At 33.5% G+C, this 20,582-nt stretch overlaps 1 protein-coding gene and 1 long non-coding RNA gene across 8 annotated transcripts in view; one reads left to right on the top strand and one right to left on the bottom strand.

Annotated features, from left to right (window-relative positions):
* Positions 1 to 20,582, bottom strand: part of by (focal adhesion protein tensin) — a 699,237-nt gene that overhangs the window by 275,288 nt on the left and 403,367 nt on the right. The window lies entirely within an intron of this gene.
* Positions 397 to 20,314, top strand: LOC118189611 (uncharacterized). Its single transcript, XR_004758292.2, has 3 exons — positions 397 to 623; positions 1,449 to 1,552; positions 16,077 to 20,314. It is a non-coding gene; the product is annotated as an uncharacterized LOC118189611 (long non-coding RNA).

The following is a 20,582-nucleotide window of genomic DNA, read 5'->3' on the forward strand; positions in this document are numbered from 1 at the left end:
GAAGACTTGCTGAAACGTTATAACTAATATTTAATAATAATAAGATTCTGTCTCGAATTTTAACACATGGAAATATTTTAAGAAAATTAACACCACCTTTTCTCTTCCGACACACCTAAACTGTAACAATGATGGACTGAGTATCGGAGATGGAAACACTTCTCTTAATCTTATTGCTTTGGGAAATTATTTCGAAACACCTCTTTTTATCAACGGAATTTCACAATCGCTGTCTTATTAATCATTTTCCCCATCATCTCTGAAGGGGGTCGTCACTCCCAGAAAAACAACTCAAAATACTTAATGTAAATAAATAAAAAGATCAAAAAGAGGCCCAAAGGACGATACCATCGAGAACATCACTCATAGCAGATGGGTGTTACTTTACTAAAAAAATGTAGAAAAAAACTTCACCCTCCAGTTCCTGAGTTGCGAAGCGAACTTTTCGCTCCATTTTCTTTTCTAATTCTTTTAACTTCATACAGAGGAAAATTCTTTGGGTGTGGCACTAAAACTAATTTTTATGATATTCAAAGGCTTTGTTATTCGATTCGATACGGTGCGCGAATGTTTAGTTAACACCCACCTGCTCCAATGAACACCTTTTTCTCGCAGAAGGCCGGGTAAGTGATTTTTATTTTTATTTATTAATGCATTTATTCATAATGTATAATACGTGATTTTGCGATACATAATTATACGCTGTCAGATGAGTATTAGGGCTAGTTTATCTCATACCATGCGCGTGTGAAAAGATAATACATTATGAGGATTCGTGAGAGTAACACAGGGGTTACAGAAGTGGAAAAAAAAATAAATTGACATAAGAAGAAATGTGCGAAGTGATATCACAAGATAAGTAGATAAAATAATAAGAACACTTGTGAAATGGGCAAATAATAACCGAACTTTGGCTATCTATAATCTCTTTGTCTTAATTCCTTCTGTATATCGGTGGGCGGCTAGGGGGGGGGAACATTTCCAGCATTAAATGGTATATTTTCCTTAGCTTCCTCTCCCCTCCGAAGCATTTTTTTTTTTTTTTTCCGAAACCCTTGCTATTCCGAGTTTCCTATTCTTCTATTATAGCAATGAATAACCAATTTAATATACACCGGTTTTTACCGAAACACTGAGTAAACCAAAGTGAAAACCAAAGGCTTGCCTGTCCGTAATCCCCTGGTACTTTGCCGATGGGCATAATTCTTAGTGCACATCGGCACCGCAACCAAGAAAATGACACTGAGTACAAACCAATAGGCCTTTATTCCTCTTGTGGCACTGAGTACACTGTTGTTTACATTTTACGTAGCATTTGTGTCTCAGTATTAAGTTAAGTATTTCTATTCTTTTCAAATTCTTTCACCCAGATAATGAAATCTTCACTTAATCTAACTTTGCATTGAAAATTTTCACAAAGAATTCACTATGTTTTAATTATTTTTTAGAAAACACTGGAAAGGGCGGGGAATTCAACCACTCTTCTTAGGTGGCCGCAGACCCGCAACATGGGTTCCTGGCCGGAGCCCTATCCCAGGCTAACAAGATATGTGTAAGTAATAAATGTAGCATGAAAATATAACTTATATTCAACCACTCCGCGACTCCACTTTAAGCCTAACAAAGGTCATGTGACACAACAAAAAATACTACTAGAAGTCCATTGGTCCGTTACAGAAGCTCCTCCCACGGTTGCGATACAGATGTGAAATTACGAATTATGCTGTCGGTGGACCTACTTATTTGCTCGTTTGTTAATATTCTAAAAGGTAAGACATTCATAGCCAGAAACGGTGTTCTCGAGACTAGCATATGCTACAAGAAAAATTACGAAAAGGCTCAACCTTGAGTATAATTATAGCTGCCAACCTATAAATAAAATTATTGTTTCTTACAGATGTTCATACAGTTTGTCTATCCCCTGCAGAATTTAATTTTATATGGAAAGCCAAAAAACAAAATTATACATCTCTGATTATTTAACAGCATTTTATGCCGTTTTCTTTTCGCAATAGCATCCCAGATTCTAAATTTGGATAGCAAAAGGTTTTTAAAGATTTAAATAAGATTTAAATATTAAAATATAAATTATGTAATTAAAAACCTACATATCTTGTATGCCTCCGTACTAAATACGACGAATATGAATAATCAAAATAGTAAGAAGGCTATACAACAAGTACAAAAAATCATATGTTAAGCATCACCCAGTAATTGCAAGTGAAAGAGAAAATCATATTTATGCCGTTCATAGATACAATGACATTTTTCAACATAAATTTTGTACCTTACTCACAAAATGCACCAAATCTCAAACTTTCCAAATTTCGATCAGCATAGAAAATTGTTTACCTGTAAAAGAAAATAAAGAGGTATTAATTTTCTTTACTCTTACACAGTAGATTCAAGTACAACAAGCAAATGGATATTAACAAAGTAGTATAAAAGTCCCCACCCCTGAATAAAAACTTTACACGGAAACAACTTAGACTAGTGAAGGCAAGCTTATACTTAAGAATAACAATCGAATTTTGATAAAATGAAACTGAAAGTGACGAAGCAGGAGGGTTGGATACTCAGAAATTCCGTTTATTGAGGCCCGCTAGCGACCGAGCGGTAAAGTCGCTGAACACTGGTAGTTCGGTCCGAGGTTCGAATCCCGCGAACGGGCTGGCTGCATGGGTGCTTTCGTGGTTTTCCCCATGTGTAACGTGTATACGAGCCAATTTCCCTTAGAAAGTCCTCCACGAAAGGCATCCCTCCCCTTTGACAGATAGCCCTAGTGTGCTTTGCCATAATTAAATACACCACACCACACTACACCGTTTATTGAGACGAAAACTAACATTAATTTCGAATTCTACATTACCTAAAATTCGATTTCTCGAAGTTTTGGAAATCAATCTGTCCCAAGCAATTTCTCTGATAAGGTAAATTTAATTAATTACAAATAGTTTATTTTTTTGTTAATTTTTGTTAAAAAGTGTAGCAATTTGTTAATTATAAAGTGAGATACAATATAGCCTACTAACAATTACGTATTAACTTTTAGTTATTTACCAAATTTCTTTCGATATGCAGTACAAATTTATGACTCCATTTTACTAACATTTTATGATTTTGTTCCTCGCATTTTTAAACGAAGTGAATACTTTATTAAAAAATAGTGAATGTTAAGAAATTTATTCGTTTGGTTTATTTAGATTACGGCAAAGCACTCGACGGCTATATGACTAAGAGAAGGATGCCTAGTGGAGGACTTTCTATGGGAAATTGGCTCGTAGTCACGTTACGCGACTGGACAACCAGGAAAGCTCACATGTAGTGCACCCGTGTGACTGCATGACCGTGATTTAAACTAGGAGTGAGCTCCTGGTGTTCCTCGACTTCCACCGCTCGAAAAAGAAAATTATTGAATGTTTTCCCTTATAGGGCTTCAAGTAGTATTTTTCTTTTTTATCTACAAAGATATGAGCCCCAATTTACAGTTAGAAAACATACTTTAAGCATCAGTTCATTTCGAGTGTCACAAAATTTAATAAATGTAAAAGATTTCTCTCCTAGGTTGGTTATTTAGTCCAATAAATAAAGAACGAAATCGAATGACACTTAAACAACTTTTTATCGACAACAACAAAAAAACTTTTGAAAACAAGAACACTATTAAAAGAGATTCGAGCAGCAGACTTAATTTAACAGATCTGTAGAAAATTCTTTGAAGCATGTTTTTTCATATAGGAAAGGATCCAATTATGTTTTTTCCCTTTTTCGTGCTTATGAGTTCTGTTCAGATTTCACTCTTAATGTAAATCTCAGAGGCAAATACCATTCGTACTTATATTCTTGTTAGTCTGTATATTTTAATTCAGCAGCCGGTCACCAGCAGCCTCGGCCTAGGCTCAAATCCCGGCTAACGGCTAGCTGAATATGAGCTTTTGTAGTTTTCCATAATATGTAACATGAATACGAGCCAGCTTTTCTTAGGAAATCTTATGCGAAGGCACGTCTTCCTAGGCAAATAGCCCATGTGTGCTTTCCAATAATCTAATTCAATTCATTCAAATTAGTGTTTAAAATTTTTAATATCTTACATTAATTGTTTGCTAAATTTTCAAATTAATTAATGTTATACTAGTTTGCATAACTTTTTTTTAAAATTAAAAAACACTTCATGCGCCACAGTATTACAAAATGATTGCGTAAACAAGTAAACCGTGAAACAAAATAAAGCATATAGACGCAAAAATATACACACATAAATGTATAACTTACAAATATATAAAATACTCCAAAGAAATTTTAATATTATTAACAAAGTATCAGAAAGAGAAAAAAAAGCCCATTTTTTCCCCTAGACAAAATTCAAACATTTCAAGTTTTCTTTAAAAGCACTTAAAAGGGTATTAAATACAACAACCAACAGTCACTATTCCAAATCCGTCCACATATTACAGTGGATGAAAAACAGAGTCTGAAAAGATAAACTCTTTATAATTGGTTAAACAATGAACCGTTTCATAATTTTTCTAAAAATACTTATTTTCATTTATCTATAATACAGATCACATCGCCTCTTCGTATATCGCGAATTTCGTTGGATTGGATTTATGGAATTATTCGACTATGGCAAAGCATTCTATAGGGCTTATTACCGGAAGAGAGGGATGCTTTCATGGAGACCTATCTAAAAGAAACTAACTAGTACTTACATTACATGGGGGGGGGGAATCTCGAACATTCTCATACAGCCAGCTTTTTTATCTGGATCTGAACAAGATCAAACTACCAGTGTTCAGCGGTCTTGCACTCGGTCACTAATGGGCCGCAGTAGCAACTTATAGAATAAGAATAACGAAACTGAAGCAGAATAACGAAAAACTTAAGTTCTACTAAGAGTTTTTATTTTATTTGTTATATTACTTTAAATAATTACTTTAAAGCTTGGTTCGATTCATGTAAATAATGTAATTTTAATTTTATTCGCTTCTTGTTAGCTATTTCTTCTATGAAATTAATCAAAATTATTTATTCTGACATACAAAAGAATATAACATTAGTTGCTTTCCAATTTTGCACTTGCTACTGTTTCATTACAAATATTTCCAAATATTCTCTACTATTAAATAATGAAGAATCTGTATATATGTATATACGTATTGAGGAACAAAGACAGCATCTAGAGCCAACTAAATTTTAAACTCATATAGTCCTTCAACCGAACGTGTACCGAATACTGAATTTGTCTGATTTACTTCGTATTTTGTGAGAATTTAATAACATTTTGTTTGATTAAAATATTCGACGATTTAAAAGAAATGTTTTGCTATTCTGGGCAAAGCATTAATATTTATGATTCAAATTTAATCATAAAACTCAGTGATTTAACAGAAATGTGTTGTCACAGCCCGAAATAAAATGTTTCTATCTTCCTAATGTGTTGCCATTCCGCAAAGTGTAAAATATTTAATTTTTAAACTTTAACCCGACTGCTACTAATTAACAAACTGATTAAAAAAATAAACGCAATTTGACATCTCTATTATTAATAATTATTAACTGGACTCGCGAAGTTACACTAGCTTGACTCATTGAAATTATTCAGATTTTTTTAATTAAATATTTGAGGTGGCTATCCGAACAAAAGGCTAATATATTAAATTTATCTCAATGATAAAGTAATTTCAAATTAATTTTTAAGTTCCTATTAAAAAAAATTCGGGAAATAAAAATATTTGGTCAGAAATTTGAATGGCAAATGAGTAAGTTTTAAAATACAAATAAAACTTTTAGTCTAATCATTCAGATTCCGGCTTAATATCCACTATATTGCTCACCAGCGGCCGAGCGGTAAAAGTCACTGAACACTGGTGGTTCGGTCCGCAATTCGTGTCCCCGCGAATGCTGTTTTGCGTTTTCGTGGCTTTCTCCATTTTCAACATGGATAACAGCCAGTTTTCCTTAAAAATTGCTTCACGGGATATCCCTCCCTTTTCGATGCACTAATTTGGGGGGAGCATCCGAAAGTTATTATTATCTGGTATCTTTCCAGCGGAACATTTTTATAACGAGGAATATTCACTGATATGCAGAACGGGGTAACAAAATCCAATTTATGACAAGCGAACTAAAAAAGGGGGGAAATCCAGCATCTATTTACGATTAATAAGGGTAAATTGTTACAGATTTAGACATTTACAGTACGTTAATTAAATAAGTGTCGTTGATTCTTGAATTTAACGCACACTGTACAATTTACATATTACGAACATACATTGTACATATTACAAACCGAACTTTGCTGAAATCTAAATCAGCTTGACATCAGAAAAATGTTTTGCTTATCTTTTCAAATAAAAATAGTTTTGACCTAATAAAAATCAATATTTAAATAAAATTAAAAAAATAAGACGTATACCTGCAAATTAATTCGGTTTACATTAGAGTTTCTCAAAATTTTTTTAGCCGGAATGTCTTTTATAAATTAGCATTCTTGCCCCTTCGAAAACAATTTTTTTAGCATATGTTACTACTAGTATAATTATATTTTTAAAATACATTTAATTCATTAAAATTTATTAAATTACATTATTTATTAAAATACATACAAGTTCAATTAATTTTATTCAGTATTAAGTAATTAAGCTAATCAAAGAATTCGTTTTTAATAATTCAAAGCTATTAGCTGCACTGCGATGGAAGCTATTAGAGTTTCAAAGATTAGAGATATTAGAGATTCAAAGATATTAGAGTTTGCAAACATTTTGAAAGTTCTCTTGCCTCTTTATTTTATTAATTAAAAATTAAATGAATGATGGCATTCGCGTTGATGACATGGATGAGCATGCCGATTCGATACTTATTTATTAAGGAGATTTTTTGCAGATGAAAAGGTAGAAGTTACTTTTAAGTTCCAAACTGGTAATTTTCGCGTTTTTTTTTTTTTTTTTTTTCGGGGGGGGGGGGTTGTTTGTTTGTTTGTTTTGTTCTGTTTTTTAAATTCAGAAACTTTTATAAATCGGCAAACATTATAAAAACGTGAGATGAAAACATACTTTAGCAATTTAAAATATAAATTTTAGTTATTAAATAAGGATAACGTTATACATTAAAAAATAAAAAGCTTATATTTGTCTTCAGATTTTTCAATAATTTGTTTTTGCACTAATCTTCTCCCCAAGTACACGGCTATCTGTTTTCGTTTAAAAAAATATCAGAAAATTGCAGAAACTCGGCATCGCGCAAACTTCGGCAAAAATAGGTAATCTATCAAACGCATTTCCTCGTTATTCCCTTTCGAGATTTTGTGGCAAAACTCAGTATACTTGCAGAAATTTTACCGCAGTTTCTTTCAATGCTGAAAAATTTCGCAAGTTAAGTTTAATGCAAAAAATATCATGGTTTGTTTATAAAAGCGGTTAGAACTTAGAATACAACAAAAAAGACCGCACCGCATAAGAAAATGGCGACGCTGCTTGACTGAAGGATTATTATGAGCATTGTTGCCTGAAACGTAAATACCACTAATTCTTGCACGACTGCTCTGTGGTTGTGTATATGCTGGTAAATTTAAATCTGAGATAGGACACGCATCAAGTCGATTTCAGCACTTTTGTTTTTATTTGAGTTGGTGATGAAACTCTTTTTCTCACACAGATACGTAGAAGCAAATTGAATTATAATTTTAAAAGCACAGTTGTACAGTATATTCAGTTTCCACTGATAATGAGTCCAGCGGCGCCAGATGTGCAGCGAAATGATGGCGAGAAGCACCACAATCATAGTGCTTTAAATTCCTCTTTTGTTGTTAAGACTACAGTGTTAAATCCATACGTTGAGTAATAGGTGAAGAATTTCACAAAATTTCGATCATAAATTCTGTATAAGAGATTCATCATATAAAATACCTAGAAGCACTTTTTATTATTTACGTTAATTCCATAAAAGTTACTAAATTTATTGATATCGGAAAAAGTATCAAAATATCATTAAAAAGTACATACTGTTTGTTCATAAAAGTTAGGTTTTAATTTACCAAGGTACGCTATGTTATTATAATGTGGAAGCTAATGAAGAATTTTATATCATGGGGATTGGCAACAGTTTCGTTTATGATACATGATACGGTCTTAGAGGAATTAATATCCTTTATAGGTTACAAAATCGAGAAGGGGGTAGGTAGAAATTTAGTTCGGATGATAATTATTTTTATAAGATAAATTACTAAAACATATTGCAAGTTTTCTTGTTTTGGGAAAAATAATTCGTCAAAGAAGTGTTCTGAATATTTTCATCATCAATGAATTAAATCTCTACTATGAATTATGAACTATTAACATCAGTTCATACATAAATTCTGTGCTAGATCAGATAATATGCTCCCCTATTATACCCCCGTGTGAATGCATATACTTAAAGATATCTTGATACAGGATATACCCTCGAAAATTCGATGACAGCTTTCTTTCCTTTTCTAATCCATTAATAAGTTCATTATCAATGCAGAAATCTTCAGCGTTCTCACATTTCAGATTTCCTAGCGGCCCAAACGAGAAGCGATGTTGAGTTGTTTGTATGCTGGAGTAATGTTTTACAAGTGTAATTGAAGACTATCGCGGTCCTCGTATCTATTATCGATGTCCGTTGCGATAATCGCGTGATGGCATTTCTGGTTTCAACAACATAATTTTTCCCTTCTGTTTAAAGAGAAGTCACGGGACTAATGACTAATATCTGTGTGAAATCTAATCTAACAGTTGTGATGATTGGGAAAGCTTTAGATCTAAAGAGAAATATTTTTTTTCCATAATTGGTGAATGGGAAACAATAATAAGAGGGGATTTCTGATGATAATAATATATATTGTTGCAAGAATTTGAATAAAGTTACTACAGTATACTTTTCCATTACAGCAAAAGCAATGAAAAAGGAACACTTGTGAAGGTTACATAAGGTTAGGATATTTACGATAAGTCCTCTACGATAAGTATTTGAGGACTTCAAAGCAGGGATACCAGAGAAGAGCTTTATTTAAAACGAAATAAGAGTACGGGAGTAAATAAGAGTACGAGAAATAAGAGTAAGAAAATAATTTTGGAATACGTTTTCATTATAAAAGCTCTGGATCTAGGTCACTACTATTTTACCAAATCAAACGACATGAAAGAGCAGTAAAAAAATCTTGAGATATGTGAAGTATTTCTTCGAAATACAATAAAAGGATGAATCAGATAATGTCAAAGACCGCAACTGTATGTGCCTAAGAAGAAGAATACATTCTTGTAGGGCCCAGGAGCGCCTGAGCCGTAAAGTCGCTGAACGCTGGTAGTTCGGTCTGACCCGCTAACGGGCTGGCGGCATGAGCGTTTTCGTGGTTTTCCTCATGTGTCACGTGTATATGAACCAGTTTTCCTTAGGAAGTCCTTCATGAACCCATCCCTCACCCTAGGCAGATAGCCCTCGAGTGCTTTGCCATAACCAAATACATCAAAACCAAACCAAACCTTCGTGAAAGTTTTTAAGAGGGAGGAACGGTCAGATGTTTTGTAACCTAAGTAATTTTCGGAAATGGCCGAACATATTCCTCATTTAGCCATTAACAGAACGTTAATCAGAGTGCACCACAGGGCGTGATCGAATTACACTCACAAGATGGGGGAAATTCTAACCCAATTTTGAAAAAGAATACTCAAGGAAAGGATCCGAGGATCGCCTTTCACGAAATTCTTGAGAGGACTTGCGGCTTAATAGTATTTTAAGTGACTTCAAACCGCAAAGACACTTTACCTTTACAAACATCCATACCATCTCCGAAATTCGAATCCAGGATTAATGCTACGACTGCCGATTTCTTTACCATCATGCAAGCAGGACGACTTGAAACCGGCTAAGATACATGTCACGTATAGGAAAACGCCGAAAACACCCAACCGATTCGCCAGGATTTGAACCCAGATTGAATAGTCAGTGCTCAGTGATTTTGCCGCTTGACCGCTGGTGGACCAAAATAAGAAAAAAATGAAGTCTTTACATTTGTTTGAAAGCAAAATTTCTATCCGAATTTTCATAACATGAAAGAAGTATAAATTCATTCTGATTCTTGCTATTTAATATTCCACTGACTAACTTATGATGGGAATAGATCCTGCAACTATGGGAATGACTTGCACATGAAATTAATTTTCAGGAGGAGAGATAATTTAGAGCTTAACTGCTATTTGCTTGCAAATCAAAAGATTCAATTGTAGCAGATTACATGCACGCGAGATTAAAATTCGCTAAATTAATTTCTAGTGGTACCTATTTCTGAAAGTAACCAGTCTTTCTGAGAAATCAAATAAACACAGGTAATAAATATCATTCACCCCCGTTAATACAACTATCTCCACAGAAGATTTTCAAACTCTACATGTTGGACCTCGGGTTATCGTCTTTAAAAAGGATTCATTGTAATTCGGAAAAAAAAATTACATTAACATACTGAGAAACATCCCAAGACGACTATCTCTTCAGACTTTTACTGAAAGTGCCTACTATTTCTGATAACATAAATGAACACTGGTATTAAACACTACCAATAATGATATCTTTCCACAATTTTGATCTTCGAAGAAAAGCAGCACTGTAGAAATATTTTACATAAACTACTTTTTCTTTTTAACTTTGTAGTTAAAGCACTCCAATTAAAATAAAAAATATAAATCTTCCCGATATTCAGAGTTGCCAGGATATATACACGTAAAATTCGTTATTTAATATCCCCCCCGCAAATGTTATAGCAATGTAGGAGGATGTCTTCGTGAATAACGTTTTAAAGGAAAACTTCCTGTTAAACTTCCTGTGTGTTACGTGAGGGGTGACGAAAATACCATACAATCAACCATTTTAGTACCGCTAGTAAAGTCGGAATGAAACCATGAGTATTCAGTGATCTTATCGACTCGGCAATTTATGGGCGTTTAACACATGTTAAAGCAAAATTATTCCGTAAACTACAATTTATGGTCTGTTTGATAGATTACACCAGTTAACAAGTGTTCTGCCGTACGGATAAAATTAAGCGTCTTAAGTCAAATTTTATGCATTTGTGAAGATTATGAATACGAAAATATTCTGCCACCTTCCATTTTATAAAAATACTTAACACAATTCCTTAAAATTAGTGCTCTCCTCTAGTCACGAGTCACGTACAGTCATGTTAATCGCACAGGTACTTCGTTTTATTTTCATTCATAAATCAATCGGCAAATTAGGTATTAAGCTGCCAAATTAGACAGAATTTTCGAAATTTCTCAACAAAAATCTCTCTTCAAAATTTCGTCCTTTTTATCACAACGAAAGCGATCCACTCATGGATTTTAAATTGCATTACAAAACTACTCTATTTTGTAGCCAATAAACATGGGAAGTTTCATACACATAAAAGGGATTTGTTAGAAGAAAAGCAAATTATTTATTGGGAAATCTATGCTATCAACACATTCTTGAAGAATGGAGGTTGTTTAGAGATTCATCTAAATGTGGCCTTAAAGCAGAATTAATGCACATCTGGAATACAAAACCCTCAACACCTGTGGCTCATGCCATAGTAACGTATGAATTCTGTCTATTGTTGAAATAATTCTTTATAAATTGTATGGCTTGTAGATACATTTGGTATTTTTTGGAAGCAGACAAGATGAAAAATATGCAGCGCCTTCGCCGGGAATTAAACCGCGGACCTCTCAATTACGCGCTGAGCGTGCAGACCACTACACGACTGGCTGAGCGTGCAAAAGGCTGGATGCCAAGTATTTTGTACAATAAGAAATAGAAGACGATTCTCACTTCTTTAAAAAGGCAGGACATAATTACATTATGTTCCATTATGGAATTCGGCAAAGGTTGTAGAGTCATCAGGTTAACTGGAAGCAGAAAAGATGAAAAATATGCAACCGCCTTCGCCGGGAATCGAACCACGGACCTCTGGATTACCGGCCCAGCGTGCTACCGTTAAACCAAGAAAGCATGCTTGGAAAGCGGGAGAAATACCTTATAAGGTACTGTTACCATTTTTACATATCAAATGAAATCTAACCTCAAAACTTTAAAAGTATGAACAAGAATGGAAAAGATTTTTGCATATTTTAGATAACCATTTCCAAGCAAGTGTGAAGAAATATTCGTTGAACTCCAGATTTCATGATTCTTGAAAAATAAAACTTCAGTAAGAAGTTGAAATATGAAGCACTATGGGGCCTAAGACGTTTGGTGTAACCGTACCTGAATTTGTTTGGGCAATAATGAAGCAGAAAATTATCGACAACTCCAGAATTATAACCATAAGGGAGAGGAGACAGAATGTATTTGAAAATTTACATGCTACCGTTACAGATATTTATTTCCTTGAGAATTTAAGAGTTGTAAATCACAGAGAACAAGCAAATTTCCAAATGCGTAGAAAGAAATAACTAGAAGTGTGAATAAGATTTCTCATTTTTAGAAATTTCTTATACTATCTGCACGTTTCTAGATTATCTGCATTAGTACATACATTGTATGCTAATAATTCTGTAATTTTTTATAATATAGGTCAACAATTCCATCTATTATTTCGTCTGTACCAAATAAATCTGTATTTATTAAAAATTATTCAGTGAATTATTTTGTAAAGTACTGCAAATAAAAAATAATAGTATCACATTAAATGAAGTAGAAAGTTTTTAAATTTTAGGTATAATGCTATAAATGTTCGATGGGTATTTCTCTTGTTATATAACAGGTATCCAATAGGTACGCCATTTTTGCCCACACGCATCGTAACGTGGATGGTCATCAAAGCAGCTGTAATATGGTCTTGGAGCTCCAAAATTGCATTACAGCATCTTACATGTTACAAGGAAATGTTTGTCATAAAATTAAACACCGAATAAGGAGAAATTTTTTTAAAAAGTGAGAATTTACAAAAGAAATTATTATAAAACTTATATTTGTAATAGGATAAAATCGTTAGCATTCCGTAGCCACAGCACCAGGCTTTGAATACAATTCATTTAATACCTATGGATCTTCAAAATTCGAAATAATTAACTGCTTAAACTAATTAAAGGTTTAACTGCTTTAATGAGCTTGTTCTTCATTTGAAAATTAGTATAAAGTAATACTTTTATTTAAAATACTGAACGTAGCAAGTGTTGTCCGTGAAAGAAAATTACATTTAAACTTGAAACAGAAAGAAAGGAAACCTATAACTATGTGCACACTTAATTTAAACTTGGCACGTCAATACATAACATTAAAATAAACCAAGACAGCCAATTTTAACTTTTTTTGTATAGAGATAAAGCATTCTGATAAGACGAAGAAATTTCTCATTATCTTGACGACTATTCGAAAACGCGCAAGTTAATGAATGGTCGCGAATTTCTACGCCCTAACCCAGGACTTACAAGCACGAAATTCGTGCTCCGGTAGGCAATCGTGATACAATAATCAAATTCTTTGTCTGATAAATAGGCGGTACAGGAAACAGACGTAGATACTTGTTATTATCATTTTATAGGGATTTATATACTTATTTTAAGAAAGCATTATCTAAAATGAAAGTTTTTGCCTTGTCATTTACATTGATCGATTGGTTGATGATTACGTTGATCGATGAGGGAACATATCAATATGAAATTTACAAAACCATCATAACCGTGTATAAAAAGAAGAATTCATAATAAAATAATATATTTCCTTATATTTCATTCCTTTCTCTTTGCTTTTCCATTAATATATTGCCACAATAAAATTTGTCCTCTTCCAAACAAGCGTTTTTTAAAATTATTTTTATAATTAAAGACAACATTCACAGATTTCTACTTTGAATAATATAAAAAATACTAACTGAATTTCAAAATAGATCTTATGTAAATAGCAGTTAATCAGATTTTATGACAATGCAAAGATCATCCTATCAGATTTGCATTCATTTGAGCTCAAAAAGATTAAATGTAAAAACGAGGTAAAAATCAACTTTAAATTTTTCAATCTGGATTGATTTAAAATTAAAAAAACTTTGCATTTTCAAAATAATAATCTTTCCATTAAGGAAAGAATACTCCTTCTCGCAGAAAAGAGATATAAATTATCTCGAGTAAACGCAGAACCTTTTATTTGAGTCCAGTGCCAATCCAGGGTTTGAAATGTCTTATTTTAAAATTCAAGGATGCACGTTTCTCTAAATCCTCATTAATTAGCACTCCCCTTTATTGGTCCACTTCAAGGTGGCGTACGGTCAATGGATTCGCTCTCTGTCAATGGCTAGAGTTTAGTACGGCAAATGTCTACAGTCCCTCTTTACACTCTTCAAATGAAAATACAGAAGGACTCTGGCCGCCCAAACCGAAACCTACTGAATAATTCTATGCAACTATCCAAATTGATCTGAAACTATACATTTGATCATGCCTGATTGCTTTGAACTGTATTATTGTGGTGTTGCTGTGGTTTAAATTACTTGCCACAACATCATATCAAGGTCCATGAATTCATGAGAACTGAAACATTCCAGAATTAAATCTTGATTAGATTAAATTTGGTTTTTAAGGCAGTCAATGCACAAAAGAATACGTGAAGGAATGGCCTGCCAAGAGCTACATATGGGAAACAAAAGATAAACCTTGCATCCAAAAATGACATGGATGCAGTGATCAGCTGGTCGTTCAGTCCACAGCCGCTAGACCATTGCGGAATCTAGCTAGTAAAGTCTGGGCCTCTCGGCTGCTAGTTTAAAATAGGGTGGCACTAGCTTGTTCGCAAGCATACTAATTACGATCAGGGGTCCAGGATGAACTGATCTCAAACCTGAGCTTAAAATGAAGAGAAGAAATTATATGGTGCATCCTTAAGGCTACCCTCCTTAGGCCACTTTATTTCCATAGATGTCTACACGCGATGGTAACCATTAAAAAAAAAAAAAAAAAAAAAAAAAAAAAAAAAAAACCTATGGATTTTAATTTTTGGACAATGTTCATAGTAGTCACTGTATTCAGATAAATGCTGAATCATCCACCACTGAGATAGATGCTACGGCTGTCGCTCAAATCCAGACATCTTTGTGGAGATTAGTAGTCACGCAGTTTATGCTTTCATCGATATCTATCAACTTAGATAAAAAAAGTAGTAATTGAAGTTTCTCTTACTAATTTTAATAACATCAATCACCTTCTGGATGAAAATTCCACTACTTAAAATAGCTCTATCACCCCTACTTCCGTCAATATCATTCTGTACTGAGTTATTACGTACTGCATAAGGTGGTCTAAAATGGAACAAGCACCCAAGGAGAAAATTATAGCGAAGAAAAAAGGCATAGGGTGCAGGTTTGGTAGAGTCGATAGCGCAGTGAAAATGAAGGTCAGGCTTTCGACGTCGACAAAGCCTAAAGTGCAAACTGCCACGTCAATCTCGGACAATTCAAGGAAATCTAACATAAAATTCAGTGATTAGCTTTTCCAGCAGTGGAAGACGTAGTTGAGGCAACTCGGTGACAAGCGAATACCAATCAGATCTACAGATTCCGTGACGCCAGAAGATGGGAGGCAACAATACGAGAACAGCACTAGGCAGTCTTCCAAAGAAAGACGCACCGAGTACCCAAGTACCCCGTGGAAGGAAAACGTCAGTCCAAGAGGCACGCCAGGGGGGGGGATGCTCGCCGGAGTCGAAGGTTTAAGCCAAAGCTTACAGGCAGATTTTTGTCGTTTGAATATCATATTAAGGTTATTTTAACTCTAGTGTTCTGTTCATCCCGCAAGCAGCAGAGGTCTTCTGAGATTACCCGACTTGTGTAAATTTGTTATACTGAAAAACTGATAAAGAAACTTTGCTTTAAACCTTTTCCTGTGATCGGTATTATTTCACTGAAAGATTCTATGACGAGGTGATGAGTTGTCTGGATGCCTTTATGAATCCAGAATTTGACGTTTCAGATAAATTCCGTACAACCTTATTAATTTTTTTACTTATCTCTGAAACTTTATAACACTTAATTTGCCCTATCTTACTCACTTTATATCACATTTTCGATGATCCTATTTAATTTTTTTTTCCAGGAACAGGCAGTTATGCACTTTGAAGATATGTCAAGCATGAAGAAGTAATTGTCAGCTCTGATATCCCATGCCTTGCCACAAAGAATTTCGAAATCCACAAGAACTTCTGAACCTATGATGATGAGTAGCAAATGATCCATATAAGTGCAGGCATACATTCAAAATCGAAACTTCTACCGTAAACGACTAAAACGAAAGTCTGAAATCAAAACAGCTCAAAGCTGCAAGATGCAGGAATTTGAAAACATTACACATAATTAGAAATTACTGTTGTTAAAATGGTTGACTTTTCTTTACAGAGTAAACTAACTATACTGTAAATATCTCTGCTTGTCAAACGCTTTCCTAACAGAAGCTGTGCTTAAGATAAAATTATATAAACAGAGAAAAATTTCTAGTCCTCCGCATTCAAGTATTTATCTCTGTTGTTTGAACACGGGAAAGTTTAAAAATGAATCGACAATAAAAATATATACTTAGCAATTCCACTAAATAATGCGCTTGACAAAATTCAGTACGGAAAATTACATCTGAATTATGCTTAATTATTATACAGTGGAAAGAAGCTTGGCTTGTGGGAAGTACGGAAATGCAGCTCATTTTATGAAAGAATGTAAACTGACCGAGAGTGTGTGAAAAATAAATGAACAAAATGTAATTGAAAAAAAGAAAATTCTTGAATAGCTATGCAACAGAAATTATGAGGATTGTGAATGAAAACAAGACTATCATAGGAATAGGACTTTAAATATTTTAATCTTTTATTTATTTATTTCATTATTATTATTATTATTATTTATTTTTTTTAATTATTTTATTTATTTATTTATTTTTTGTTGTTGTTTGTCTGCGTCGGGTGTGCTGCGTTAACCATAAGGCCGATTATTGTCGGCCAGGAGAGTTGCAGTATACTCGTAAACTAAACTAAACTAAACAGTGGCAAGAAGAAAAGCGGCTAATCAACTCTGATTTCATAAAAGCATACATTTTATGCATCGATACTACTGCATTCATTAAACAAATTAGTTTCAGTACCAAATAATAGTAGATGCACAAAACTAATAGGAGATATCTTCTTAAATATCTATCACAACGAAAATTTCCAAAACAAGGGCATATCCAAATAAAATATCATCTACATTTCAAAGACATCAAAAGTACATTAAAATTTGAGAACAGCACAGCATACAGTCAGATCTCCAAATTCAAATGCACCGCATACGTTTTTCTATTCTTAGCAAAAAGAGTGCACAATCATTTGAATACGAATATCTCCACTACAAAAGGCACAGTGCAATCATGCGTTCGCCACGCTTCTTGCGATCACCGCGATCTGTAATTTCAATATCCGGGGATATATTTGCCTAATACTCCTTAAAGATGCAATAAGCAAGCGTAACATCGGACACGAACTGAGATAATTTTCTGTTATAGACTCAATCCACACAGAAGAGACAACTATCAGAGACAACAATAGAATATAAATGAACATTTCTCAGGAAGTGAAAAAGCAGACATCATCATGAAAGGAAGGGCGACTGCCTTTAGAATTTAAGGTCGTCAAGATTTAACGAGGTATATGATGAATGACTAGTATCAAGGCACAATGTGACAATGGAAATTCACAACAATGGTGATGTCACGTTCAGATGAGGCTCAAGAAAAATACGTAATACGCATCAAATGGCTCTTTTTCTGAGTAAATATATGAAAAAAAGCTCTTGTCAGAAAGGTACTTAAATGTGCAGAAAGCTTTCAACGCAAAAGCAACATTAAAATGTTAAACTTAATTTACAATCGTTAACATTATTAGTAATAGAGGAGTCTTCAGTGGTAGCCTAATATTTGACAACAAAGTGACAAGATCTTTAAAAAGAGAATACAGTATACTACCAACTTTTATACAGACTATCAAATTTCATGCATATTGCATGTAATATTTTTTTCTCAAAAGAAAAAATCAGTAATTTTACTTTGTTTTTGATAACAATTAAATATTTGTCGAATTTATTGCATATTTTTCGAAGTGCTATTTTTATCATTTTATTCAAACTACCTTTGGTCGAGGAAGTCCAATAAAGATTCAACAGAAGTTATTGGCTTTCGAGACTAATGAAATAGTCAGTATCTTCTTCGCTTGTAGTTACAGTATCACTCTGTGCCTAATTTTTCTTGTGACGCGCTAAACGATATCCAGAAGCACTGAAAAGCCCGGTCAATCGAATCGCTATCGAACCATTCCCCGTTTTTCCCGATCATTTTCAAAGCATCTTCGATTTTTTGGCAAGAAATTTCAGGTACTACCCCGACTTCTTAGGAATTTAATAACTATCCGATTCCTATATTAAGAAGAATCTTGATGATCGAACTCGCACTTGTTTTTTACACACTCTCGCATACCGTTGAGTGTGCAAGATTGGGCACCTCCAAGCACGGATAATCCGCAAACCGGATGATAGAGAGTATACTGTATAAGGAAATTGTAGCGTACTTCTCCGGAATAAAGTACGGCAATATTATTGAAATATTATTGATCTTTACATCTTCCACGAATAATAAAAACAAACAATTGATAGGCAAGAAGGTAGATTAACGAGTATTAACTTAAGCGTCTTCAGAGTAGCTGATCTATAAATTACACCTTCACTCATTCAATTATCCAAAGACAATTTACGAAAACAGCCATAATCATACACAAGTTTCCCGCTCCAGCACAAATTACAAGAGTAATTTTATAGCTTTACCTAACCTAGATTTCAGTCCCCCATTCTTTTAAGATCTTCGAAGAACATAAACACAAACTTCTGTGAATCAAAAAATAAAAAACTAAGCTTCCAATTTTTGCTTTTCCTTCTAACTTCTTTCTCCGTCTTCCCTCCCCTTAAACAACCGAGTCAGAATAGCCGTCTGATGCAGACTGATGTCTATTTTCATCCTGCTTTTCGGGATATTTGCCAAAAACCACCTCGCCCGAAGAACACATGAACTACCATTTTTTAACTTTCGTCTCCCCCCCCCCCACAGTACACCAGCGTTAACACCAGTTTCAAGCACTTTTTTGGAACAATTTTACTTTTTTCTCACAAAGTTTAACCTTTTGTTTTTGGATACGAAGATGAATTGCTAGTGTCTTTGTCTTCTTTCGGAAAGATGTTTCAGAGTTGATGCTGTCGGTAGAGATGCTAAATACTAAACTTGCTGATAAAGAAAAGAAACTTGAAAATAAAGAAACTTGCTGATTCTGCTCTGGAAGCTGGGAACAAAATGCATATCGGCTTCAAATTTTGTTTTTTAAATTAAGTGTAATGGTTCACATTGGAAAAAGTGTATTAAAAGAATTATTTTAACTATTGTCTAAAGATTAATTTTAGATATCTCTAGGGCAAAGTGTTAATTTTAGATATCTCTAGGGCAAAGTGTATGACGGCACAATCTTTCAAATGTAATATAGTCGATTCCTGATGTCAGACTTCAAATAATTGCAACTCAGAATGAACAGACTGTGGTAATCATATAACAGGCAATTTACACAGACAAAAACTTTACTAATTGTTTTGAACGAGAATTTGCAATGAAACCTTTACCTGAAATATACTTAATTTATCACAGAACACTTTCAATGAACATACTTCGGCATCTTTCTTTATGACTTATGCTGCATCCTTTACAATTGCACTGGTACGGCGCCAACTACGCTTCTCGTCTGATTAAACTTTCAGAGCACAAATGTGAAACACAAAATCAATTGAAAAATTAAGTTTAACACTCTCTGAATTACAGGCAAGAATACTAAACATCCAGGACATGTTTGTTTCATCCACCAGCGACTGGGGCTAGGTTGAGCCACTGTACAATCGCATTTCAATAAAGATTCACACTAGAAGCTAGCTTCAGCGCCGTACTACAAGGCGAATAAATTCGACAGAACATAAATTACAGAATATTGATATTTCATACTCAATCAATTTTTACAACTTGTAAAAAACATTCATATATAAAACATTTTTTAAAGAAAAATTCTGACGAGATTAACTGTGTGACAAATCATAAAAGAAGAGAGGGGTAAAGTTAGACTGTATTCTATACAAATAAAACCCTTTTTCTCTTTTATGTGCTCTGAACTACATTAAGTTTAAAATAAACAGATTGCACATTTTGATTTTGTACACTGAAGATGAATATGGCAATTAAGCCACTCATGTTCAAAGACAGACGACCAGGGCTTAATTTCTAAAAGTAAAAGTGCCGGAGCCCTATGGAAGACTGTCAGGAAAGAGTAACAAGAGTAAATAAATAAATAAAATGACTATTAAAATCATTAATAATTAAAAAATTAAATAGTTAATGAGTATCAAATTAATTAATAATTATTGAATTGGTATTAAAAATTAATATTAATTAATTATTATTCAGTTTATAATTATTTAATTAATGCATACTCAATTTATTAAAATAATTAAACTATAAAAATTAAATGAAATGTAAAGAGATAAATAAAAATTTAAT

This window comes from Stegodyphus dumicola, chromosome 5 (assembly GCF_044657685.1).
Source record: "Stegodyphus dumicola isolate Sdum_Otavi_A_Nest chromosome 5, ASM4465768v1".
NCBI classification, from domain to species: domain Eukaryota; kingdom Metazoa; phylum Arthropoda; class Arachnida; order Araneae; family Eresidae; genus Stegodyphus; species Stegodyphus dumicola.